A 16,912-nucleotide genomic window follows, 5' to 3' on the forward strand; every position below is an offset into this window, starting at 1 on the left:
AGTGATAACTTCTAGGATTAATACACAAATAAAATTTTATGAACGATGCGGGACTCGAACCCACGACCTCTCGCGAGCTAGGTACTCTTGTAACTAACTCGGACGGTAAGCTCAGTTGGAAGAGCGCTCGCACGGAACTTTTAAAATTTTGTTTTCAAATTTTATTTGTGTAAAAATAGTAAGTTTTTATTCAAATTACAATCATACACTAGGTACAATTAATTTTACAGATAATTTAAAACAAAACCGGAACAAATGAAGAGAATGTACACTTATAAATCAATAATTAACTTTAAGGGGGTTTATTTCTTTGACTCTATTAGCCGGATGGCAAATAAAATGCACAAAAATGAATAATATAGTTAATATGTAAACTATTAATAATAATCTTTAAAACATATTATCTTTTATAGTGCTCCTAAGTAGAAGGAAATAAAAAATATAAGACTAAGTACCTAAAAGTCAATCAAAATCTTACGACAATACAATGTACTAGTTAGAATTATTTTTATCACTACATCTAATATATAAAATTCTCGTGTCATGGTGTTAAACTTTGAACTCCTCCGAAACGGCTTGACCGATTCTCATGAAATTTTGAGTGCATATTGGGTAGGTCTGAGAATCGGACAACATCTATTTTTCATCCCCCTAAATGTTAAGGGTGGTCCACACAATTTTTTTTTTAATTTGTTTGACATTTTTTTTAAATTTGTTTGATTATGAGTCAGCATTAAAATAAAATACATACAACTTCAAATTTTCACCCATCTGCGATCAACAGTTACCTTTGTATCGCGATTTTAATATCGGCAATACAACGTTTGCTGGGTCCGCTAGTATTATTATAAAACTAAGTTCTCCGCCGCGTCTGTCTGTCTGTTCGCGATAAACTACTGCACCGACTTTCACCCGTTTGAACAAATGGATAACGTAGTTCTGGAGGAAGGTTTCAATTTGTTAAGTTCATTAACTATATTTGTTGGAGGTGTCGGAAAAAATAATATAATCAAATATAGAATCCGGCTGAGAGCTTTCAACGAAAACACCATATAACAAAATAATTTATGGTGGAATTGTATATCTTATATTGGTCCACAGAAAACTCCGCGATGGCATCAAATGTCTATCTCTTAAGGATAACATAATATATCCATTTTAACACTTTGAAAAATTGGCAACTATAAAGCGGTTTACACTAATACGACATTAATTCTTATTACTACATATTATAAAATTATTCAGAAATATGTACGTTTTTGTTTCATTTTTAAATCCAATGTCAAGGTCCAATGGGTTTATAGACTATATTTTATTTTCTAAGCACAGAACAGCGTCTGTTGGGTCAGCCAGTATTTATATATTCACAAGAAGATTACGGGCCGCGACATCGCTATTGCAGATTTCGTTCATGAGGATATCCAATGATACAAAACCGTCTAACGAAACGCCAGCAATCGATATATTTTGTTGATGATTTAATTCACACTCTACGGGGTAAAATTTTGAATAAACGCTGCCATTCATATTGTTAAAAATTTATGAACATTTCCAATGTCTATATGTAACATAATATAATAATTAACATAAATATGATTTCCTGATTCCGCGCCGCTGAAATTTTGGAAAACTGAGCAAATCTCAGTACCAAATTTCTAGTTCGTAGACCCTGCGGTTAAACCAGTTAGTTTGTGAGTAAAAAAAAAGTAATTATTGTATATTATGCAAACATACCAAGACGTAAAAACTTTTTATCATTAAATTACAAATCGAAAACAGATTAACAGGAATAAAATCTACCAAATATTTAAAATAAAGGCATAACATTGTATACATTAATCAACTTTTGAAAGGAAAACCTTGTTACGTTAAAGGTAAAAGTAATTATTATAAATGCTCAAAAAACATTATGAAACACACTCAATGACTATCTATATATATAAAAATGAATCGCTGTTCGTTAGTCTCGCTAAAACTCGAAAGTGGCTGGACCGATTTGGCTTATTTTGGTCTTAAATTAATTGTAGAAGTCCAGGGAAGGTTTATAGGTGAATATATTATAAAAGGTGAATAAATATGAAAATGCTCGGAATGAAATAAAAACAACGATTTTTATTTTCCTTTGATGTGGCCCCCGTCGTTCAGAACTCAAATAAAAATAATAGTTTAAAAATGAATAACTAATTAGATTTTTTATATCTTTCAAACTTTCTCAGGATGTAAAAAATAAACTTAATTTTAGGTACCTATAGTTGGTGGATTATTTACAGTTGTTGACTATCTATCAAATTATTTTTATGTAAATTGATAAAGTATGGCGATATCTTCATCTATACTATTATTATAAAGAAGAAAGATTTGATTGTTTGTTTGTTTGTATTGAATAGGCTCCGCAACTACTGAATGGATTTGAATAATTCTTTCACTGGGAAGCTACATTATCCCCGGCTGATATAGGGTAGATACATTACATATATACAAAAAATTATTGATCCCTACTAATAGTTCAATAATGTAACCCAAGATGTAAAAATATGTACGCGAGCGACGTCGCGCGGTATCAGCTAGTTAATAATACAAAAATGCTTAGTTAAGACAATCAATCGTAATAATATTATTATTCGCGAAATTAACAACTATTTAGAAAATAAATAATAAATAAAATAACACTAAAACTACTCACATTTAACAATAAATAATCCAAAGTATATTACACTATTCGTATATATGCACTGTAAAACACTGTTTAACTATGACATTAATGAGTTTTGTCGTGTCGCAGTGAACGATAGAGCTGTGTGAGAGACGCGCGGTGGCTCACAGCTAGCGTTGTACACTGTTTTGGTGATAGTCGTAAGTCGTGCTACGTCGTCGACCGCCGTACAACCGTACAACGTAACTGGTAACTGCCACCGTCAAGGCGAGTGCCGAGTGGGAGTGGACGCCCGTTTTATATTTTCCATCACATCGCGAATTCTTAAAATAACACGCCAATTTCAATGTACCTAGTTTGACAAAGCTCCGTGATTGATTCTTTCGCGATGTAGACGCGCGTCGCACGGTTCATTTGCAGGAAGCATATCTTATTATTAATGATTTGTTGAAGTTGTGCTATTTTTAAAATCGACTCGGTCATCGGTCTGATGTGATTTAGGGTAACTGTTTTAAATATCATGTGTTTTAGTTAAACTATTGACCATCATTTCACACAAAGTTCAGGTGTGAAGACTTTAAAAAGAGAAGCAGTTTATTAAAGTCCAACATTTTATACATAATATGTTACATTAGACGACCTGTATGGCCGAGTGGTTAGCCATCCTACCTACTAAGCAAGAGGTCCCGGGTTCGAATCCTAGTAGGTGCAAGCATTTATATGATGAATATGGATGTTTGTTTCCGAGTCATGGATGTTTAAATTTATTTATGTATGTTTATATAAATTTATGTATGTTTAAGTAAGTATATTGTATTAAATATATCATTGTCTTGTAACCCATAACACAAGCCATATATGCTTAACTTGGGGCAAGATAATTTGTGTAAAAAGTGTGTCAATATTATTATTATTATATGTCTACTGTGATTTCACTCAAGCTGTCATCCTATTGACACTATCGAGAGGTGTAATTATACAGGCTGTTTTATTTCACAATTATCAGGTTTAATTCCTAGCTAGGAATATTGATTTAAGTTAGTTATAATTTTTATCAAAATCGGACCCGGGTACTTTTCGCTATTTCTCATAGTTTCGGATTCGGCCATCCACGCCCACTCGAAAAATTTCTCCTGTAGGTCAGGATGTATAAATAAAATCAAACTAAAGTTTCCCAATAAGATAAAGCACAAAAAAAGTTTAAAAAATCATACTTTTAATGCTTCGCCAGAGCTTGATATCATTTATCAAGAGTGGGGCTAGTCTTTATCTTAACATACATATTATATCTGTTTAAAAAGATAAGCTTTATGTGCTACGACGATATAAAATAGTAGAACTGTAATTGCGACGTTATATTCTCTATTGCATTAAACGAAAATGAATTAGAATACACTATAATCGGAAATCTATTCAAATTAAAGTTGTAACCAAAATTTATGAACTATGCGGGACTCGAACCCGCGACCTCTCGGATTCTATCTTACTTACTGAGCCAACCGTTCGAGTACACATGTATCGTAAATTTTGGTATATCTTGTTCAACTCTCAGGTTGTGGCTCATCTATAGGATCTACTTTACACTTGATAACCTGCTCAACCCCAATAATTATAATAATCCTAGCTGACCCGGCAGCATTCGTACTGCCTCAATCAATAAATAAAATACCTAAACTTTTGTATAAAATAAACCTGAAAGAAACAAAAGGAATCCTTTTATTAAGTGTTACCCATGTTTTAAGGAAGTTTATTTTTTACCTCCTTAGAAAGTTAGAAAGATTCTAATTAGTTATTCATTTTAAACTATTATTTTTATTTGATTTCTGAACGACGTCGACGGAAAATCAAAATTGTTGTTTTTAATTTTCATGTTTAGTCAAACCTTTTAAACCTTCCCTGGACTTCCACAAATAATTCAAGACCAAAATTAGCTAAATCGGTCCAGACGTTCTCGAGTTTTAGCGAGACTAACGAACAGCCATTCATTTTTATATATATAGATAATATTGGCACACTTTTTACACAAATTATCTTTCCCAAAATTGGGCATATATATAGCCTGTGTTATGGGTTGCAAGACAACGATATATTTAATACAATATAATATGTACTTACTTAAACATACTAAAATATATATATATACATATATACATACAAATAAACATACATATATACACAATATAAACATCCATGACTCGGAAACAAACATTCATATTCATCATATAAATGCTTGCACCTACCGGGATTCGAATCCGGGACCTCTAGCTTAGTAGGTAGGTTCGCTAACCACTCTGCTTTACAGGTCGTTAAATTGCTTAATAGGAAATTGACTTAAGGTGTCGCTCTTTCAAATCTAAACAATTTGTTATTTTAGAGTGATATCATTTGTATTTTTAGTATTAGTGATCATCCCGCATCGTTCGTAAATTTTGTTTTCCAAATTTAATTTGTATAATTAATCCTAGAAGTAAGGGATATCACTTTAAAAATAACAAATTGTTTAAAATCAGAAATCTATAAACCTCAGATAGAGAACAAATACCTTTTATTTGGTTATAGAAGATATAAAATTAACAGAAAATAAGTTACTTTCAAGCAAGCTTTTTAGATCGCCAAAATTACGTTCGTACGAACTTTTTAATTGGCAATCATGACCTGCTTTATAAATAACAGTATTACGACACAAAACTGGATTTTCTTAGCTTACTTTCGATTTTATTATAGTTGAATTATGAAACTACATAATATACTTATATCCTAAATAAAAGTTGTCCATTTCATTAACAGTAAAAAAAAATCATAAGTTATTAATAAATAATAATAATAATATTGACACACTTTTACACAAATTATCTTGCCCCAAACCAGGCATAGCCTGTACTATAGGTACCTACTATACTATCTAATATATAAAATTCTCGTGTCATGGTGTTAAACATTGAACTCCTCCGAAACGGCTTGACCGATTCTCATGAAATTTTGAGTGCATATCGGGTAGGTCTGAGAATCAGACAACATTTATTTTTCATCCCCCTAAATGTTAAGGGAGGTCCACGCCATTTTTTTTTAATTTTTTCGACATTTGTTTTTAATTTGTTTGATTATGAGTCAAAAACTACATACAACTTCAAATTTTCACCCATCTGCGATCAACAGATACTTTTGTATCGCGATTTTAATATCGGCAATACAACGTTTGCTGGGTCAGCTAGTATACTATGCTATAGGTACAAGACGACGATATATTTAATACAATATACTTACTCAAACATACATAAATAAATATAAACATCCATGAATCGGAAACAAACATCCATATTCATCATATAAATGAATGCACCTACCGGGATTCGAACCCGGGACCTCTAGCTTAGTAGTCAGGGTCACTAACCATTCGGCTATATGGGTCAACATTCATTATATATATTATAATAATACAAGCTGACCCAGCAAACGTTGTATTGCCGATATTAAAATCTCGATACAAAAGTAACTGTTGATCGTAGATGGGTGAAAATTTGAAGTTGTATGTTTTTTTGTAATGCTGACTCATAATTAAACAAATTTAAAAAAAAATCGTGTTGACCAACCCTTAACATTTAGGGAGATGAAAAATAGATGTTGTCCGATTCTCAGACCTACCCAATATGCACTCAAAATTGCACGAGAATCGGTCAAGCCGTTTCGGAGGAATTCAAAGTTTACGAGAATTTTATATATTAGATATCCCAGCCGATATAGCAATTTTAAAAGCTATAAATAGTTACATTATTAAATCCGCAAATAGCGTTAGCCGCCAATGAGGATTGAAGTTACGCGTGCATACGTAACTTACGCTACATTACGCACCCGCCGAGTGCAATCTAAGTGCGTGCACTTATTGCACTTGAAGTACTGTCGACTGTCACAAACACAAGAGCACTCACTGCTATACGTTCTCCATGCGGTGAACAGTTTCCGTTCTCGCACCACGAAACTATGAACTGAGATTTCGTCACCCGTATAAAAGCACATAACGTATTTTTTTTTATGAAAATAAGGGACGAGACGCGCAGGACGTTCAGCTGATGATGGTAATTGATGCGCACTGCCCATTACAATGCAGTGCCGCTCAGGATTCTTGAAAAACACAAAAATTCTGAGCGGCATTACAATTGCGCTCGTCACCTTGAGACATATAATGTTACGTCTCATTTGCCCAGAAATTTCACTAGCTACGGCGCCATTCAGACCGAAATACAATAATGCTTACGCATTACTGTTTCACGGCAGAAATAGGCGCCGTTGTGGTACTCAAAATCTAGCCGGCATCCTGTGCAATGGAGCCTCCCACTGGAAAAATTATAATATTTTACTTATAAGAATTTAATGTAATAAATAAAATTTTGATGTTAGTCTGTATTTAAAATAATTGAACATTAATAATATTATATAAAAATAAATGCAATATATGCAATGATGATAACTTCAAAATGAAAAAACATTCACTTCTACTTTCCTATCGTCGATACTAGTAAAATGATGTAAAGCCATTGTGTAAAACCAATAAAAATTTCCATAAAACACTACTTATTGTAAGCAAAGGGTCGCATTCCAACTACGGGCGATAAAAGATTAAAGCATATTACCTAGAATTAGCCAGTTATTACAGGTTCAATTTCAGCATTGCCTTCTGCAGATGATCAAAACATAATATTATGTTTTAAGTTGTCACTTTTATTGTTTCCAAAGGTATAGTGGCTCACACATTCCACAGCTAGTCAGTCCTCGATATACAAGGATAACTAATTCCTCTGTTCCTTATAAAACAAACACTATGTTTTCACGTTCTGTTCAGTACAGGGCAACTGCCACATGGCGATACAATCCAGTCAGTTTTATCCAAAATAAATCTAATATCACTGTTGGTGATTAAGAATTATATTGTGATTTCACGAATACAAAGCAGTGTAACGGTCTTCACACGGCAAGAAAAGCCAAATACGCAAGTTTATCCACAATCACCAACAAATATATAGCCAATCTTCCTATAAAACATATTTTAAAACAAACACTGTTTAAAACTGTACTGTGCGAAGACAATACATTGCAATACAATCCACAACTATTAACCATCATGTTATACCATCTAAACATGTTTCTTAATAATTATAACTTCGGTTAATACTTTACACAACATTTAATATAAGCAGAGTAGCGTTGTTTAGCTCTAAAGACATATTCATGAATCATGGCGTTGTTATATCAATAATCGGTATCGCAGCCGATCGTATGCGATAGTTCGATAGGACTGTTGAAAATTTGTGAAAGGCAAGCATCATTATAAAATCAAATGTAAGCAAGCACAAGGTAATATTGACAAAACCTGTAAAATGTGTAGAGAGGTGTATATTTTTATTAAAAACTAGTTGACCCGACAGACGTTGTTCTGTATATAATAAATAAAATAATGTTTTTATGAATTTGTCAGTAATATATCATAACATCAAGAATTATTACGTAAAATATGCACCATGTTGTTGTAATGAAATTGTTTTACAGCAGTACTGTCAAACCGTGCGTCAACATATTGTCTCATAGAAATTATGTATGGACACATCAAAGAAAAAACAAATTTTTTGTTTTTATTTAATTTCGCAGCATTTTCCTATTTATTCACCTTTTAAACCTTCTCTGGACGTCCAGCCGTTCTCGAGTTTTAGCGAGACTAACGAACAGCAATTCATTTTTATATATGTATATAGATTTGCTGATAACCCGTGGCTTCGTTCGCGTAAACACATGACTGTCTTAGTTTCTTAAAACTTTAATAACTATATTATATTAAACGAGACATCGCAATATGTTTTTAGGTAAGGGCCAGGTGTCTAAATGAGAGCCTCTATCACTTTATTTATTTAGTCTGGCCATAAATACTGTTACAATTAAAAGTAAACAAAATATTACATTTGAATTTGGAATCTGTCATTTTTAAATGATTGTTCATTGAGTTTTAGATAGATAACTGGCCTCAACGTTTAAAGGACTGTCGGTATTGCAGCCAATGTAGACCACTTCAAGTAATCTTTTATATTTTAAATTGTTTTATATGTATCTATTAAACTAACACACTGTAAAAGTAATAAATGTTATTTGCATGCAATATATATTTTTTTTAAGTATTTATGGCAAGGCTAGGTATATAGATAGATTAAGCTTAATTGTTTTGAATATGTATTGCTATGTGCAAACAGGCTTGGCTGCCTTTAGCAGATACACTTGCAAACACTATTGTATTTTATTTATAATTTATGATTAGTTTTACTTTCGAAACCTTGAGTATTATGTTACATCACTAAGCAATTGTATAAGTATGAATTATGATATAAAAGGCTGCTAATGAATTCACCCATATTTGACCTCAACTTTTATGGAAATCCAAAAAACCTAACTTTGACATATATAAGTGACACTTTATGCCATAAGTGATTAAATAATATTTGACATTAAAAGAAAACGGCATCTGGTGTACCGCCCTATTAAAAGAATGTTTTGGGGTTATATTTTCCCAACTTTAGTATTTCGCAACTGGCTCTTTTTTCAGTTTTTCAAATATTTTTTTAAAGTAGGGGGAAGAAAATAATTAAATAAAACTCAATTTACAAACAGAAACGGAACGCCATTATTTAAATTATTTTACAACCTTTATCGGGGATGCCCATCGATTGTTTTAAATCTTGCAAGCCAAAAAATGAACAACTGTCATGTCAAAGTGAAAATCAGGGTATTTGAATTTCACATTTGCAAAAACGTGAAACTCTATTTACTAGCTGTTTTATGTCGTGTATTGTGTGTTTTTTGAAACATTTGCTTATTTATTACTACATCTTTTCCCAACGACGTTGAGTTGAGTTTGTACTCCTTCGTTCAAAAAACTGTAGTTTGCGAAAGGACGCTTATTACGTTGTTTTGATTTTGCGAAAATACGTGTTGTGTTAATACGTCTTATTTTGTGCTGTGATTGTGGAGTCGAATCTGAACTATTGCAGCAAAAATGCCGATCGTGAGTGTGGCCGAGAGCAAGTGGCAGCAAAAAATTCAATTGTTGCAGATGGTACTCTTGGCGACCCTGATCTTCCGTCAGAGCAAAAACCAGCCATTACAATCGCAGACGCAACATATTTATACACTCAGAAGAGTTCCAATTATTTGCTTCAAACTATGACCGACTTGATTCTTTTTGCTTGTGGCACCTATCAAATAAAGCAGGCGCGTTCAAATGTCGGTGAACATTTCAGGTTTCACGGTATTTACACATTAGAAGTGAGCCGTGACCAAATACCAGGATTGCAGGGAATACATCCAATGCTGCTTCGGGCAAAAATAAAGTCTCGCAACTCTTCAGGAAAAACATACTTAGTTTTTATTGTAACTGAACGAAGTAATCGTGCCAGAGAAGCAATAATAAGTTATTATTGCAACTGCATTGTTGAGAACTGTGGGATGTTGTTCCCATGTGATGAGTATCATCTGGTACCTGGGCTATGCTCGCCATGAGGGAGTGACGCGACCAGCTAACTTCTTGGATGACGTTATTTTAAGAGTGTAAATTCAAATTCAAATATTTTTATTCAAAATAGGATGTGAAATCACTTATTGAAAGTCAAAAAATCTACCACCCATTCCAAAATGAATGCCTCAGGCCTGAGAAGAATGGGCGCAATAAACTCAGCGGGCTTTTTTTTTCCATCAAAAATATGTTTTACAAATAAAGTTGTGCAATGTTACTTTGTAAAAACATTTACAACTTTTACCACACAAACGTTTTTTAACAATTCTTTTGAATAACGTAATACTTTTGTTTTGAACATTTTCTGGGATCTTGTAAAAGCATATACATCGCCCCACAAAAGACTTACTTACTCGACTTAGCCGAGTAGTAGGCATCATCAGTTTATGTCTGTTCCTGGTGTTAAAATTATGGTTATGACAGTTTCTGGCAAATTCACGTATGTGCCTATTCAAATTCAATTCAAATTCAAATATTTTTATTCAAAATAGGATTTATAATCACTTATTGAACGTCAAAATCTACCACCCATTCAAAAGAGACTGCCTCAGACCTGAGAAGAATGGGCGCAAGAAATTCAGCTGTAGTTGATTGAAAGAGCGCCGTTTCTATACTACATGTAGATAAGATCTGTCTCAATAAACACCATTTAATGAAAAAGTTGTTTTTGTTATTCAAAATATGCAAGTAGTATATTATGTAGTAGTAGTAGTAGACTATGCCTGGTGGGAGTTCTAAAGTATCCTAGAACATGAGAAAATTGTGGTTTTACACGAAGAAAACCGCTGTGGCTAGTCGAGCAGTAGGTAGTATTTAAGACTTCAAAAAAGGAGGAGGTTCTCAATTCCACGCGTATATATATATTTTGGTTCAATTATGTTTGTTGCTTTTTTATCTGACCGTTTATTTACACATATACATATGTATGTACGTGTGTATATTAGAATGATTGTTTCAATTATTTGTGTAGGTATTGATCTCTAAACAATCAAGCAAACGGGGTCGTAACATAACCCCAAAACTTTTTAAAAAAACAAACTTAACTTATGACTCCCAACTTTATAAAAAAAAGAAAATTAATGCCACAAATTCTTATACAATGATCTATTAAATGTAAATATTTCATGTTTCAACACGACTTTTTTTTTGGTGTACGAGACTTCCACTGAAACCTGCCATTCGCCTTTATAAAACATGTGGCAGCTTATCTTGAATAGACAAGTTACAAATTTGTCAAATTGACAAAATCACTCGACTATTGTTTACATACTACCGCATTAGAATAAACTACCAGAAGGTAGTTTATGAATTTAATACGTACAGACAGATGTGGCGGGTTTAATTTATTGTTTAATTATAAAATTAATATTTAAGTTCATAAATATTGTATTGATTTACTCATTAACATTCATAAATTCATGCAATCGGTGAATAACACATTTTATGCACAAGAATTCGCAGGATTTGCGAGCTAAGTATATCATTAAGACCTACATCTCGCTGAATCTCCACACAATTCAAGCAGCTCTACGTTATACTTTATAACTTATGCCAGCATATAGCAGCCAGAATATAATAATCTAATATACCATAAAATACTTAAATGGTGCCGTGTAGACCAAATGAAAAGAAACAAGACTAATAAATGGTCAAAAATCATCGATATGGGATACTCCGTCATGGACAAAGAAGAAAAGGGTGTCAAAAAATGAGATGTGAGGATGATGGCAAAGCAAATGCACAAAATTATGGAACACGGTGTAGAAGATTAGAATAATGGAACATTAAGAAAGCATATTGAGATCATAGCTTTAGTATATTAAATTGTAATAGTACCTTATTATACTGGTATCAGAAATAAAGGCTATTTGCATTGAAGAAAGGTTTCAATACCAATCATCATCAATTGGAAGACGTCCACTGCTGGACAAAAGCCTCCCTCAAATATCTTCACGGCGATTGGTCCTGCGCTCATCCAATGTGGAGAACATTGGGCGATCCTGACCAGATCGTCGGTGCATCTTGTTGGGGGCCTACCAACACTGCGTCTTCCGGTAGGTACGTGGTCGCCATTCGAGGACTTTACTACCCCACCCGCCATCTGTCCGTCTACCTGTGTGCCCTGCCCCATACCACTTCACTTTCGCAATCATTTGAGCTATGTCGGTTACATTGGTTTTCCTACGGATCTCCTCATTTCTGATTCAATCTCGCAGGGAAACTCCGAGCTTAGCCCTCTCCATTGCTCATGAGCTCTCTCATCAGGCTCATATATAGCGACCACGTCTGCGCACCGTAAGTCATTACTGGCAACACACACTGGTTGAAAACCGTCGTCTTCAGACACTATGGTATTTGAGACGAGAAGACTTTACGGAGCTTCCAAAACGCTGCCAATCCGAGTTGGATTCGACGAGTGAGCTCTTTCGCGAAATTGGACCTGCCTTACTGGATTGTTTGTCCAAGGTAGACGTACTCGTCAACAATTTCGCGAGTACAGTTCCCAATTGTTACGGGAGTAGGTGCGACATTGACATGATCTTCGTCTTGTCCATATTCATTTTTCCTTGGGAAGATGTATTGAGGCCATCGAGCATATGGCTTAAGTCTTCCATGGTCTCAGTCATGATTACGATATCCTCTACGAATCGAAGGTGAGTGATTTATTCGCCGTTGACATTGTCGTCCAGTCCGTTTCAGTCGAGAAGCTTAAACACATCTTCTAACGCAGCGGTGAACAGCTTCGGCAATATGACATCGCCTTGTCTGAATCCCCGCTGCAGTCGAAAAGGCTTCGAGATCTGGAGACGGACTGACATGGTGGCGTTTCCATGCAAGCACTTCAACGCTTCGATATATCGATAATCAATGTGGCAGCTCTGGAGAGACTGAAGCACCGCCCAGGTCTCGAATGGCTGGTTATACTCCTCCGTCATCTGTATAAACTGCCGCAGCATACGTATGTGGTATATGGTGCTAAAGCCTTTTCGGAATCCAGCTTGTTCGGGAGGCTGGAAGTCGTCGAACCTGCGTACGGCACGATTCGTGATAGCCCTAGAAAACAGCTTATTCAATACCAATATGATGGAAATTAATACCAATGGGATGGTTAAATTTGCACGATACTTTAACGATAATATCATAAACTGAGCAGCTTTTGATGTTAACATTATTCTCAGGCAGAGTTTATTGAAACATAAACAAAACTGTGATCGTTACTTCATTGTAGTTCACGTGCATTTTATTTAACGCCATCAATACAAGGGCACACACGCGCATATTTTGGCAATCAGGCGGTGGGACACTTAGCACGAACATACCGTGAATAATATTAATACTCATAATCACTTTCACTATTTTGTAGGCTAGCGTAGTGGCCGTTACTCTGATTTGTGCTGGGGGACAAAGTCCATATTTAATTGCATTCTTCAATCTATCTATCGGACGAACACTATTTGATTGTTTCAAATTAAATCAAAATCCCGTTATTCATGTAGGTCAAGCAAATGACACTTAGAAATGTCAAAAGATTTGTTTTCTTTTTATATTTACCGCCACTTCGGAAAGGGTTGAGCTTTAATGAGAAGAAGTCGCAAGAATCGCATTGCCCCTCTTTCAAATCAAAATGTTTTTTTCCAAGTCGGAAAAACGAGCATGCCTGATGGTAAGTGATCATCGCCAACCATACTCTCGTGCAACACAATAGAATAACACCATAGTAAGAATACATTGATTGTATATAATATATTGTATATTGTCCAAATGATTGCGAAACTGAAGTGGCAGTGGGCAGGGCACATAGTTCGACGGACAGATGGCCGTTGGGGCAGTAAAGTCCTCGAATGGCGACCACGTACCGGAAGACGCAGTGTTGGTAAGCCCCTTCATAATATGGACCGACGATCTGGTCAAGATCGCCGGAATACATTGGATGAGGGCAGCGCAGGACCGATCGTCGTGAAAATCTTTCGGGGAGGCCTTTGTCCAGCAGTGGACGTCTTCCGGCTGATGATGATGATGAAGAATATATATCAATTATCACACTTCAGTTGGAGGTGACAGAAACTTTTGTGAACGGCACTGCGGGTAATCTCGAAAAAAAGCGGGTAGCTCTTTGAAACATCTAGCACTAAGGTGCAACAAAAGATGCGCTGTAATAGCAACCTCCATTTTTGGGTTCACAAGCTCGAAAAGGCGTGCGGCTCATCTCGGCTTATTGCGCTTGAAATTTCTCTCATTGAAATAAACTAAATTGTTAATTAGACAGTCAAAATGTATTAGTTATTATTGTATCAATATGTACGCACCAACAAAATAATTAATGCGCCAGAGAACACAGTAGCGCCGTGGCATGATATGTAAATTTGCGTGTTTTTTTCTTTATTTTTCTCTACTATTTGTGGAATTAAAACAGACAAAAATCGCGAGTAATTTTATCTCAAGATTTAAGTACATACTTAGGTAGTCCTGGCCCTGTGGTCAAGATTCAAACTCGTTTGAGCGAGTTGGTCAAATTGATGCAAAACCGAATTTTTTCGGAGGAGTGTGTAGGTTTCATTACAATGTTTTCGTTCCACGTAAGAACGCCGAATAAAAGTAAACGTAAATCTTAAACACATTGGTACGTCATTGTGGGATTGAACCGGCCACCTCACGGATGAGAAGCAATAGCCCTAGCCAGTGCGCCACGGAAGCTCTATTTATATATAGAATATTTATAACATAATGTATATTAGTTAGTTATATGGATCCGTTCCACCTAGAAATAGAAAAATATCTAAAGTATAATTTTAAAATATGTGGAGGATTCTGGACTAAACTTATAATAAACGTATTATACATAGAAACTCACAAAAGTTGCACTAAATTACTTCGGGGTATTCTCCAATAGTTGCAAAAAACACACTGTATTCAAGCAAAGGGGTCGTCAAAGTAATATAATAAAAATCAGAATCCAATAATAATGAAAGGATGTACCGACGACGTTAACCTATTACCGTTTAGTCAATCCGTAGTAGGTTAGCAAACGTTAGCCCGACTATACGGAACGGTGACCGCATTGCCCCGGCCGCACCCCACGCAATCACGAACCTAGCCTGAACATTAACTTCCCTAAAAGTGGAGCACGGGACCTTGTAAACGGGTCATCACAATCAACGCCCGATGCCCTATACACGTCTTCATTGTTTTAGTGTCGAGCGAGTGATGCGGCACTTTCGAGGAACACGGCTCTTTTAACGATCAAAAGCGTTTCGTTTACAAGCGGATATTGGTGTTGACATCACCGTGTCAATGTTCTTTGCAGTTGTCGCTCATTTCTTACCTATAACGTAATACTTTATTTCTAAACGACGGACGAAACAAGCGTTTCTCAAGAGATCAACTTTTTCATAGTCTGATTTTATTGTTTGGTATTGGTATCGAAGTAGGACCTAAATTTTTTAACGTTTAATTCACTTTTTTAATATTTAATGGAAAATCCTTTCAAAACTACAGCCGACCTCATATTATTATGGGCAATGAAACCAGTGCTTTTGATGAATGTTCAGTCGTGGGGTTTTCCAAACTGTTCTTAGACAAAATACAGATGATAAATAACACGCAGACATGATAACATGACTGATAGATTGTACCTCCCATGTATTAGTGATAACAGTAATGTCCAAAATTAGCTGCCCTCGGGGACATAGATTCTCCGCTTACGGCTTACTCAGATAGTCAAGTTAAATAAATTAGCAGGAATCTACCCTTAGTGAACCGATCAACATTATATTAACATACCTGAAGTCACGATGAATATTGATAACTGTATTGAATACTGCTCTTCAATACTGCCATTATTACCTGGAACAATCACAAATAAAATATATAATCCCCGAAGAATAGACAATTCGATCGAGCAAAAGGTTGATACGAAACTAATCCATTTGTTATACGTAGAAGATTAGCCAAGCAGGTCGAGAAAGATTAGGGAGTAGGTATGTTATACACGAAAGAGCGGGGTGCGGCCGTACCATCAAATGTCGCGGCATTTTCCCGCGAGGTGACGTCAGAGGCCACTCCTGACATTTCAGCTGAGGTAACAAAGCTGCCCTGCCCACCTACACAACCTACCCCTGTACCATAAACCGTGTCAAACTCCTTGGCTCGTGCCTTGCTTGCTTTATTTGCACACGAACACAAATCGGCCAGTTGCCACCTTATTTTTACCTTGGCATTTGTTTGTTTGCTTTCACGATTCTGTTTATACCAGAAATGTAGACTGTGTCTTGAAGGCCTTTTCTTCTAAATACATCACTAATATGATTTCAGAATGCTTAAATGTTAATATATCTAAATTGTTAGTCAGGCAAACCTTTATAGTATGTAGGTACGTACTTACAAAACACACACATACACGACGACCCATATAGCAGAATGGTTGACCCCGACTACCAAGCTAGAAGTCCCAGGTTCGAATCCCGGTAAGTGCAATCATTAATTTGATGAATATGGATGTTTGTTTCAGAGTCATGGATGGTTATTTATATATGTTTAAGTATATTGTATTAAATAAATCGTCGTCTTGCACCAATAGTACAGGCTCTGCCTAGTTTGGGGCAAGATAATTTGTGTGAAAGTGAGACAATATTATTATTATAGTTCGTAAGATTCAAAAATAATAAAGTCAATATTAAGGTAATAAGTAGTTCTCAACCATCTTTTAATGA

General features: G+C 35.2%; 1 protein-coding gene across 2 annotated transcripts in view; it reads right to left on the bottom strand.

Annotated features, from left to right (window-relative positions):
• Nucleotides 1–16,912, bottom strand: part of LOC126973077 (probable phospholipid-transporting ATPase IM) — a 144,373-nt gene that overhangs the window by 116,019 nt on the left and 11,442 nt on the right. Inside the window, exon 2 of one of the 2 annotated variants that reach the window (XM_050820203.1) lies at nt 15,984–16,046. The gene's annotated coding sequence lies outside the window, so the exon portion shown is untranslated. Of the gene's footprint in view, nt 1–2,683; nt 2,918–15,983; nt 16,047–16,912 lie in introns of those variants that run through there. The other variant, XM_050820204.1, reaches the window with a different exon arrangement.

This window comes from Leptidea sinapis, chromosome 28 (assembly GCF_905404315.1).
Source record: "Leptidea sinapis chromosome 28, ilLepSina1.1, whole genome shotgun sequence".
NCBI lineage: Eukaryota > Metazoa > Arthropoda > Insecta > Lepidoptera > Pieridae > Leptidea > Leptidea sinapis.